Here is a 10,379-nt window from a genome sequence, read left to right as displayed (position 1 = left end):
TTTTTGTTGTTGTTGTTGTTTTATTACGCATTCGCTCCAGCAGACGCTGTTTAGACTTTTTGTTTCCTCTTTTATCCTGCGACGAGGTGACGAGGTTTATTCGGTGCCCCGCCGCCCCGGCTGAAGTGATTTTTCCTGTCCCGTGCCGCCCCGGCTGACGCGGTTGGGACTTCGCGTTTGTTCGGCCGCCACGGGTTTTGGCGCACTCGCTCGGTTGCTTGTTGTTGCCACTTGTTGCGAACCCAGGTTTCTTGAGCGAGCGCGGGCGTTTTTTCTTCCTTTCTTTCTTTGTTCTATGTGTTAGCGAATCGGCCTTTAATATCACACGAGGACTCACAACCAACAATTTTCAGTTTGAAGTGTAAAAAATCTGCAGGTGTTGACGTAACTGACTTGCCCCGTACCCTTGAGTACATCCATGAAGTTCTCGTAGTACTACTAAATCGCATTATTCCAAGTGGAGAAATTCCCATAAACTTGCAAACCTCTACACGAAAATCGGTGCGCGTGATAAAGTTGAAAATTATCGTCCGATATCAAATGTGCCTTCTATAACACAAATTCTAGGAAAAAAAAAAAAAAAAACACTTGTTCGCCGTTTTCTGCGCCGTGACTGGCAGCACTCCGGCGAAGCGAAACGGGGTCGATTCGAGCACGATATCGGCGTCTTTCGACGTGCTCGCCGGCGACCGTCGCACGAGTACGTCGCACGAGCGCGTCTGCCGGGGCGCCGTTTGCGAAGCCGACGCAAAAGTGGGAACCGCCGCTCGGATGATCGCCGCTTTCGGCAGAGTGAGTGTTGGCACTCCGGGGAAGCGAAACAGCGTGAATGCGCCCACGAAATCGGCGTATTTTGAAGTGCCCGCCGGCGACCGTCGCACGAGTACGGTAAACCGCGTCAGCCGGGGCGTAGTTCGGGACGCCGACGAAAAAGTGGGAAGCGCAACTCGGATCTTCGCCGTTTTTGCAGGAGTGAGTGGCGGCCCTCCTGCGAGACCAAGAAGCATCGATTCGTGCACGAATTCGGCGCCTTTCGACGTGATCGCCGGCGACCGTCGCTCGAGTAGGGCAAACCGCGTCTGCCGGGGCGGGCTTCGGGACGCCGATGCGAAAGTGGGAAACGCTGCTCGGATGTTCGCCGTTTTTGGCCGAGTGAGTGCTGGCACACGGGCGAAGCCAAACGGGGCCGATTACGGCACGATATCGGCGTCTTTCGACGTGCCCGCCGGCGACCGTCGCACGAGTACGGTAAACCGCGTCAGCCCGGGCGGAGTTCGGGACGCCGATGCGAAAGTGGAGAACGCCGCTCGGATCTTCGCCGTTTTTGGAGGAGTGAGTGGCGGCACTCCGGAGAAGCCAGGGAGCGCCAATTAGCGCACGATATCGGCGTCTTTCGACGCGCTCGCCGGCGACCGTCGCACGAGTAGGGCAAACCGCGTCTGCCGGGGCGGGGTTTACGACGCCGACGCAAAAGTGGGAACCGCCGCTCGGATGTTGGCCGTTTTTGGCAGAGTGAGTGCTGGCACTCCGGCGACGCGAAAGAGCGCGAATGCGCCCACGAAAGTGGCGTATTTGGACGTGCGTGACGGCGACCGCTGCAGGAGTACGAAAAACCACGTCAGCCGGGGCGAGCGACACACGGCGGTCTGGGTGCTTATCGCTGCTATTATAGGGGCACCCCGGCAGACGCAGAAAAAAAAAAAAAAATTTTCGACCTTCTTTTTTGCTGGTCGAGCTCGGGTAACCCAGGTCGCAATGGGAGCCGCGCACGAAAGCGGCGTCGCGAGACGCGTTCGCGGTCGCTAGTCGCACGAGCTCGGCAACCGCGTCAGCCGGCGCGGAGTTCGGGATGCCGACGGCTAAGTGGGTACCGCTGCTCGGATGTTCGCCGTTTTTGGCCGAGTGAGTGCTGGCACTCCGGTGAAGCCAAGGAGCGCCAATTCGTGCACGATATCGGCGTCTTTCGACGTGCCCGCCGGCCACCGCCGCACGAGTACGGCAAACCGCGTCTGCCGGGGCGGGGTTCGCGACGCGTACGCAATAGTGGGAACCGTCGCTCGGATGTTCGTCGTCTTTGGCCGAGCGAGTGCTGGCACTCCGGCGAAGCGAAACGGGGCCGATTCGGGCACGATATCGGCGTATTTCGACGTGCTCGCCGGCGACCGTCGCACGAGTACGGCAAAGCGCGTCTGCCGGGGCGAGGTTTGCGACGCCGACGAAAAAGTGGGAAGCGCCGCTCGGATCTTCGCCGTTTTTGCAGGAGTGAGTGGCGGCCCTCCTGCGAGACCAAGAAGCATCGACTCGCGCACGATATCGGTGTCTTTCGACGTGCCCGCCGGCCACCGCCGCACGAGTACGGCAAACCGCGTATGCCGGGGCGGGGTTGGCGACGCCGACGCAAAAGTGGGAACCGCCACTAGGATGTTCGCCGTTTTTGGCAGAGTGAGTGCTGGCACTCCGGCGAAGCGAAAGAGCGCGAATGCGCCCACGAAAGTGGCGTGTTTGGACGTGCTTGACGACGACCACCGCAGGAAAACGAAAAACCACGTCAGCCGGGGCGAGCGACCCATGGCGGTCTGGGTGCTTATCGCTGCTATTATAGGGGCACCCCGGCAGACGCAAAAAAAAAAAAAAAAATTTTTTTCGACATTCTTTTTTGCTCGTCGACCTCGGGTGACCCAGGTCGCAGTGGGAGCCGCGCACGAAAGCGGCGTCGCGAGACGGCTTCGCGGTCGCTAGTCGCACGAGCTCGGCAACCGCGTCTGCCGGGGCGGAGTTCGGGACGCCGACGGCTAAGTGGGAACCGCCGCTCGGATGTTCGCCGTTTGTGGCCGAGTGAGTGCTGGCACTCCGGCGAAGCCAAACGGGGCCGATTCCGGCACGATATCGGCGTCTTTCTACGTGCTCGCCGGCGACCGTCGCACGAGTACGGCAAAGTGCGTCTGCCGGGGCGGGGTTTGCGACGCGTACGCAATAGTGAGAACCGTCGCTCGGATGTTCGTCGTCTTTCGCCGAGCCAGTGCTGGCAATCCGGCGAAGCCGAACGGAGCCGATTCGGGCACGATATCGGCGTCTTTCCACGTGCTCGCCGGCGACCGTCGCACGAGTACGGTAAACCGCGTCAGCCGGGGCGGAGTTCGGGACGCCGATGCGAAAGTGGGAAGCGCCGCTCGGATCTTCGCCGTTTTTGGAGGAGTCAGTGGCGGCACTCCGGTGAAGCCAAGGTGCGCCAATTCGCGCACGATATCGGCGTCTTTCGACGTGCCCGCCGGCCACCGTCGCACGAGTACGGCAAACCTCGTCTGCCGGGGCGGGGTTTGCGACGCCGACGCAAAAGTGGGAACCGCCGCTCGGATGTTCGCCGTTTTTGGCAGAGTGAGTGCTGGCACTCCGGCGAAGCGAAAGAGCGCGAATGCGCCCACGAAAGTGGCGTGTTTGGACGTGCTTGACGACGACCACCGCAGGAAAACGAAAAACCACGTCAGCCGGGGCGAGCGACCCATGGCGGTCTGGGTGCTTATCGCTGCTATTATAGGGGCACCCCGGCAGACGCAAAAAAAAAAAAAAATTTTTTTCGACATTCTTTTTTGCTCGTCGACCTCGGGTGACCCAGGTCGCAGTGGGAGCCGCGCACGAAAGCGGCGTCGCGAGACGGCTTCGCGGTCGCTAGTCGCACGAGCTCGGCAACCGCGTCTGCCGGGGCGGAGTTCGGGACGCCGACGGCTAAGTGGGAACCGCCGCTCGGATGTTCGCCGTTTGTGGCCGAGTGAGTGCTGGCACTCCGGCGAAGCCAAACGGGGCCGATTCCGGCACGATATCGGCGTCTTTCTACGTGCTCGCCGGCGACCGTCGCACGAGTACGGCAAAGTGCGTCTGCCGGGGCGGGGTTTGCGACGCGTACGCAATAGTGAGAACCGTCGCTCGGATGTTCGTCGTCTTTCGCCGAGCCAGTGCTGGCACTCCGGCGAAGCCGAACGGAGCCGATTCGGGCACGATATCGGCGTCTTTCCACGTGCTCGCCGGCGACCGTCGCACGAGTACGGTAAACCGCGTCAGCCGGGGCGGAGTTCGGGACGCCGATGCGAAAGTGGGAAGCGCCGCTCGGATCTTCGCCGTTTTTGGAGGAGTCAGTGGCGGCACTCCGGTGAAGCCAAGGTGCGCCAATTCGCGCACGATATCGGCGTCTTTCGACGTGCCCGCCGGCCACCGTCGCACGAGTACGGCAAACCTCGTCTGCCGGGGCGGGGTTTGCGACGCCGACGCAAAAGTGGGAACCGCCGCTCGGATGTTCGCCGTTTTTGGCAGAGTGAGTGCTGGCACTCCGGCGAAGCGAAAGAGCGTGAATGCGCCCACGAAAGTAGCGTATTTGGACGTGCTTGACGGCGACCGCCGCAGGAGTACGAAAAACCACGTCAGCCGGGGCGAGCGACCCACGGCGGTCTGGGTGCTTATCGCTGCTATTATAGGGGCACCCCGGCAGACGCAGAAAGAAAAAAAAAAATGGGGACATGGCGTGCGTCACCGTGCGGCTTCGCAGCGTTGCCGAAGTCGCCGAGCCCTTCGACTGAGCCGAACGGCGGACAGGGAACGTTGGTCGGCCGTTCTAACCTGTCGGTGCCACGCCGAGACGTCGTTAAGGAAAACCGCGTCGTGGGCCTCTACGACGCCGTCGAGTCGTTGTACGTTTGGTGTCCAGCGTGTCGGCGGCGAGTAGCGGACACGTCGTTCACGACTTCGGTCTTTCGCAGTCGACGCGAACTTGCGGAGAGTCGTGGTGCCTCACGTTTTCGGCAGAAACCGCGGCGGAATTTTCCCGTGCGTGCGCGCACGACCTCGGTGCTGTGCCGTCAGCGTAGTGTTGCACAAACTCGTGGCCTACCCAAGGTGCGGTACGTTTGCGGCCGTATCCTCGGTGGGAATTTCGTGAGTAGGGTCGCAAATTCTACGACCTCGGCGGGTTTGAGAGCGACGTAGACTTGTGGCACGCTCAACATGCCACACGTTTCGGGGCACACCCGCGGTGAAATTTTCTCGAGTACGCTCGTATTAGGGCCCAAGGAGGTCTGGGTACTTATCGCTGCTATTATGTGGGGGTTCTCGTGAGCGGCGTACGCGAAAGCGACCGGGTGTCTGATATGCGGCGGGCTTCGGCCTCGTCAAGCGTGTCCTCGGGTCTGCTCCAGGGGAATCCACGGCAGTCGTCTGCAGCCTCATCCGCTTGATGCGTTAGGGGCTGGTTGTCGGACGGTGCCGTTTTACCACGATATCGAGGTGTGTTCCGTGTCGTCCTCGGGCGATTCAGATGCGAAAGCGCCGAAGACGCGGGCGTGACCCGTCGTCTGGCGGCTTTGCAGTCTCGGCTCCGTTGCTAGTTCCGGCCGGTCCACCGACAGTGCAGCGGGCTTGGGCAACCCGCACGGCGCGACCGAGTCGATGCAACGAAAAAGAGCGAGCATGAACGTGCTTCTTGCCGCACGGCTCCCACTCGTCTTTCGGGAAGGTTGTGCCGTAGCGAGCTCGAACGCCGTCATCTCGGAGTGCAAAATAAGCGTGTTGGGGCGCCTGAAGGTGGCCTCCGCCGCACACAGACTGCGTCCGGCCCGCCGAGGGCGAGGACGGACGCGCAGTCGAACGATTACCTGGTTGATCCTGCCAGTAATCATATGCTTGTCTCAAAGATTAAGCCATGCATGTCTAAGTACATGCCGAAATAAGGCGAAACCGCGAATGGCTCATTAAATCAGTTATGGTTCCTTAGATCGTTTCTTCCTACTTGGATAACTGTGGCAATTCTAGAGCTAATACATGCAGTGAGCCTGGAGCCCTTTGGGTAACGGGTGCTTTTATTAGACCAAGATCGATCGGGTTTCGGCCCGTATTGTGTGGTGACTCTGGATAACTTTGTGCTGATCGCATGGCCACGAGCCGGCGACGTTTCTTTCAAGTGTCTGCCTTATCAACTTTCGATGGTAGGTTACTTGCTTACCATGGTTGTTACGGGTAACGGAGAATCAGGGTTCGATTCCGGAGAGGGAGCCTGAGAAACGGCTACCACATCCAAGGAAGGCAGCAGGCGCGCAAATTACCCACTCCCGGCACGGGGAGGTAGTGACGAAAAATAACAATACGGGACTCTTTTGAGGCCCCGTAATTGAAATGAGTACACTCTAAATCCTTTAACGAGGATCAATTGGAGGGCAAGTCTGGTGCCAGCAGCCGCGGTAATTCCAGCTCCAATAGCGTATACTAAAGCTGCTGCGGTTAAAAAGCTCGTAGTTGGATCTCAGTTCCAGACGAGTAGTGCATCTACCCGATGCGACGGCTCGGACTGAACATCATGCCGGTTCTTTCTTGGTGCACTTCATTGTGTGCCTCGAGATGGCCGGTGCTTTTACTTTGAAAAAATTAGAGTGCTCAACGCAGGCGAGTCGCCTGAATAAACTTGCATGGAATAATAGAACAAGACCTCGTTTCTGTTCTGTTGGTTTTTGGAATACGAGGTAATGATTAAGAGGGACGGACGGGGGCATTCGTATTGCGGCGCTAGAGGTGAAATTCTTGGACCGTCGCAAGACGAACTACTGCGAAAGCATTTGCCAAGAATGTTTTCATTGATCAAGAACGAAAGTCAGAGGTTCGAAGGCGATCAGATACCGCCCTAGTTCTGACCATAAACGATGCCAACCAGCGATCCGCCTGAGTTACTCAAATGACTCGGCGGGCAGCTTCCGGGAAACCAAAGTATTTGGGTTCCGGGGGAAGTATGGTTGCAAAGCTGAAACTTAAAGGAATTGACGGAAGGGCACCACCAGGAGTGGAGCCTGCGGCTTAATTTGACTCAACACGGGAAAACTTACCCGGCCCGGACACTGGGAGGATTGACAGATTGAGAGCTCTTTCTTGATTCGGTGGATGGTGGTGCATGGCCGTTCTTAGTTGGTGGAGCGATTTGTCTGGTTAATTCCGATAACGAACGAGACTCTAGCCTATTAAATAGGTGCGGGGTTCCCAGCACCTTACAACCTTCTTAGAGGGACAAGCGGCTCCTAGCCGCACGAAACAGAGCAATAACAGGTCTGTGATGCCCTTAGATGTCCGGGGCCGCACGCGCGCTACACTGAAGGAAGCAGCGTGTCTTTATCCCTGTCTGAAAAGACTGGGTAACCCGTGGAACTTCTTTCGTGATTGGGATAGGGGCTTGCAATTGTTCCCCTTGAACGAGGAATTCCCAGTAAGCGCGAGTCATAAGCTCGCGTTGATTACGTCCCTGCCCTTTGTACACACCGCCCGTCGCTACTACCGATTGAATGATTTAGTGAGGTCTTCGGACCGATGTCCGGCGCGGCCTTTCGGTTGCGCCGGTCTGTTGGAAAGATGACCAAACTTGATCATTTAGAGGAAGTAAAAGTCGTAACAAGGTTTCCGTAGGTGAACCTGCGGAAGGATCATTAACGGATTGTGAAGGGTGAGCGCCTCAGCTGCGTCTGCGCCCGACACTTTCTGCCGCTGACCCCGTTTGGACGCGGGGTCGGCTTTTCCCCACGGGGCTGCCTGAATGTGGAGCGGCACCCCGTGACAAATTGTTGCGCCCAGCGGACGCCAACACCGCGACCTTGGACGGTCGGCCAGGTGGCGGACGCGGGTACAAACGGCGCAACGCACTCATAGGTCGGCTTTCGACCCGCCACTGCACCGTGGCTCGAAGCGCTCGAAATGCGCGACCCGACCGCTGCGGGACCGCCTAGTACTGTAAACAGGAGCGGCGGAGCGCGAACGGCGAGTCGTGGTTACGTCGGTAGAAGGCGAGGCTGCGCGTTCCCGAAACGCCAGCCGAGTGCCCTCCCGACCGTTCGAGCGTGCAAGAACGAGACCCGACAATCGCGCGGCGACTGCCAAGTACGAGAGGAACGGCACAAGCGTCGGCGGTCGGTCAAGGAACTGGCGATGTGACGGGTCCGCTGTGCACCAGTGCATACCGTCCCGCCGTCCGCGGCAAGCGCCTCCGCGTCCTCGGGTGACGGAGGCTGCCGGTCGGTTCTTGCAGGCGAGGGATCTCGCTGGCACCGGTTCGCGTTGACGCGCGGCCGGTCATGGCACGGCGATGCGACGGCCGAGGTGCGCAGTACTCGATGGAGGAACCGCACGCTCCGATGACCGTCCCGCCCTCCGCGGCGTATGCGTACCGACCGTAATGGTTGCAGCAGCGCCGGCCGGCTTTTGAATTCGCCACACGAAACACGGTGCGAGATCGCGGTTAGGGGAGCGTCGACGTTGCCAGGCGTTTTGCTTGCTGCCGAGGGAAAGGCGGCACGGCCACGTCGCGCTCGTCGCGATTAGCGGGTCTGCGCGCTTTGGGAAGGTGCCGCAACGACTTGCCGAAAGAGGAAGCACGGAAGAACGAGGGACTTGGACGTCCCGACAATTGAACGCACTTGCGGCCAGGCCCTTGCTGGCTTCGTTCTTCCGCCTCGAGTAGGCTCGTACGCGGCTCCGGCGCCGAAAGTGGTCCTTGGCACCGACTTCGGTGGACGTGGGAAGTGCCGCGCAAGTACGGCGCGCCTGGCTCCACCTGTTGGCTAAAGTAGGCAGCCGGATCGGCATTTTGGTGTGCGGTGGCAAACCGTGGATGCGAAAAAAGCTTGTGCGATTTCGTGGAACAAAAAGCGGGGGTCCCCCTTTTTATGCGGAGGAGACCGACCCGCCCGCCGTGGTGAACCGCGACGCCACGGTAAAAACGGGAGAGGCTTGTCGATGGGACCGTGCATCCCGCGCTCCACGGAGGCCGGGAGGCGGCCGCCCGAGGAAATGTGTAGCCGTCGAGGCCCGCATCTGCGTGCACTCTTATCCAAATGGGTGTACCGCAGGCATTTTCTGGTTAGGCGGGCCAATGAGAGCGAGCACACAACGATACCTACGGGTCCGGCTTGGAGAACCGGCTTCGACGCCTCCCGAGTATTTATAGAGGGGTGGACCACGAAAGCACTCGCAAGTAGCGGAAGCGAAACGCCGTCCGAAACACACCGTTTGCTCGATTTGCGGCAGCCGAAAAAGGCGCGGCAGAGTTTTGGAGTCCAAGCGTGCGCTGAAAAGCGCCCTTCTTGGCCACTGTTTGGCCGAGTGCCAGAAACGTTTGGTTTTGACTGTACGGAATTGAACAAACACTTTTTCACGACTCTAAGCGGTGGATCACTCGGTTCTCGGGTCGATGAAGAACGCAGCCAGCTGCGAGACTTGGTGTGAATTGCAGGACACACTGAGCACTGATTCTTTGAACGCACATTGCGGCCTTGGGTCTTCCCTTGGCTTCGTCTGTCTGAGGGTCGGATCACATATCAAGAGAGCCTTCGGCGCACAAGGGAACGTGAGCCGTCGACTCGTTTTGACCGCGTCGGCAACACGGACAGCACGCTGAACACCTCACAGCGAGCGCCAACAGCGGCCACTCAAGGGCGAGACGGTGGCGACCGTCGTGCCAGAGCCCAACCGAAACGGGGGCGACCGACTGCATTGAGGATGTGGCACCTCGTTGAGACCGCCGCAGGACTTCGAGTCGGAAGGAAGCCTGCAGGGAAAGTGCGGTCGAGGTTGCGTACTCCTCTCTGCGACCGGGCGCGCAAGAGCTGCGAGAGCCACGGACGCGCAACTTTAACGCACGGTAAACACGAGGAGCGAAAGCCGGCCAGCAAAGCTTCTCCAGCCGTGCGCAAAGTGCGCGAGATCGCAGCCTTGCGTTGCGCTTGTTGCCCTCGAAGTAAGCAGGGTGTCCCGTAGACCGGGCGCTCGAACACGCTGCGGGGCCGTGCCTCCTCCAGGCTTTGCCGCGCGAACAGGGAACGTTCGCGCGCAAAGCGCAGGGAGGTGAGGAGGCTGCGCCCGACGTTTGCGGTTCGCTGCGTACGCGGTTGATGCGGAGAGCACGGCGCGACGACTTGCCGCGAAGCGGAAAAAGTCTCCCGCACGAGTTGGCGAAACGTTGGCGAAGCTTAAGGCGTTCTCGTCGTAGTCCGCCGTCGGTCTAAGTGCTTCGCAGTTCCCGTCCCGTTCAAAAAACTGGGCCACTCCAGTTGGGGCGGGGGCGACGCTACACGAGACGATGCCTCTCGCCAGGCTGCGTGGCTGCCCTTGCGGCGGCGGCGACTGGCCTCGGCGGTGTTTGGGCTTTCGACACGGTCGTTTATCACGCAACTGCTCGGACGACGCACGCGCGCAGCGGAATGCCGCTTGCCAGCCTTGTGAAGATGTGACCCTGTACAGGGTTGCGGGCGCACTTGGTAGGGCGTCGTACTCGGTTCGCGATGGGTTTACGAACGTGTCCCGTCACTTCCACGTCACACCGGTTGTGCGCCGCACGCGTGCAGCGGGGAAGCCGATTGCCAGCC

At 59.8% G+C, this 10,379-nt stretch overlaps 2 non-coding genes across 2 annotated transcripts; both read left to right on the top strand.

Moving 5' to 3' along the window:
- The first annotated feature begins 5,636 nt into the window (after positions 1-5,636).
- On the top strand, positions 5,637-7,451 carry LOC142794270 (small subunit ribosomal RNA). The gene has a single exon (XR_012892208.1). It is a non-coding gene; the product is annotated as a small subunit ribosomal RNA (ribosomal RNA).
- A 1,719-nt stretch (positions 7,452-9,170) lies between these two features.
- Positions 9,171-9,323, top strand: LOC142794281 (5.8S ribosomal RNA). The gene has a single exon (XR_012892219.1). It is a non-coding gene; the product is annotated as a 5.8S ribosomal RNA (ribosomal RNA).
- The last annotated feature ends 1,056 nt before the right edge of the window (positions 9,324-10,379 follow it).

The sequence above is a fragment of the Rhipicephalus microplus genome, unplaced genomic scaffold (genome assembly GCF_043290135.1).
Source record: "Rhipicephalus microplus isolate Deutch F79 unplaced genomic scaffold, USDA_Rmic scaffold_394, whole genome shotgun sequence".
Taxonomy (NCBI): domain Eukaryota; kingdom Metazoa; phylum Arthropoda; class Arachnida; order Ixodida; family Ixodidae; genus Rhipicephalus; species Rhipicephalus microplus.
This window is presented reverse-complemented; position numbering and strand designations above follow the sequence as displayed.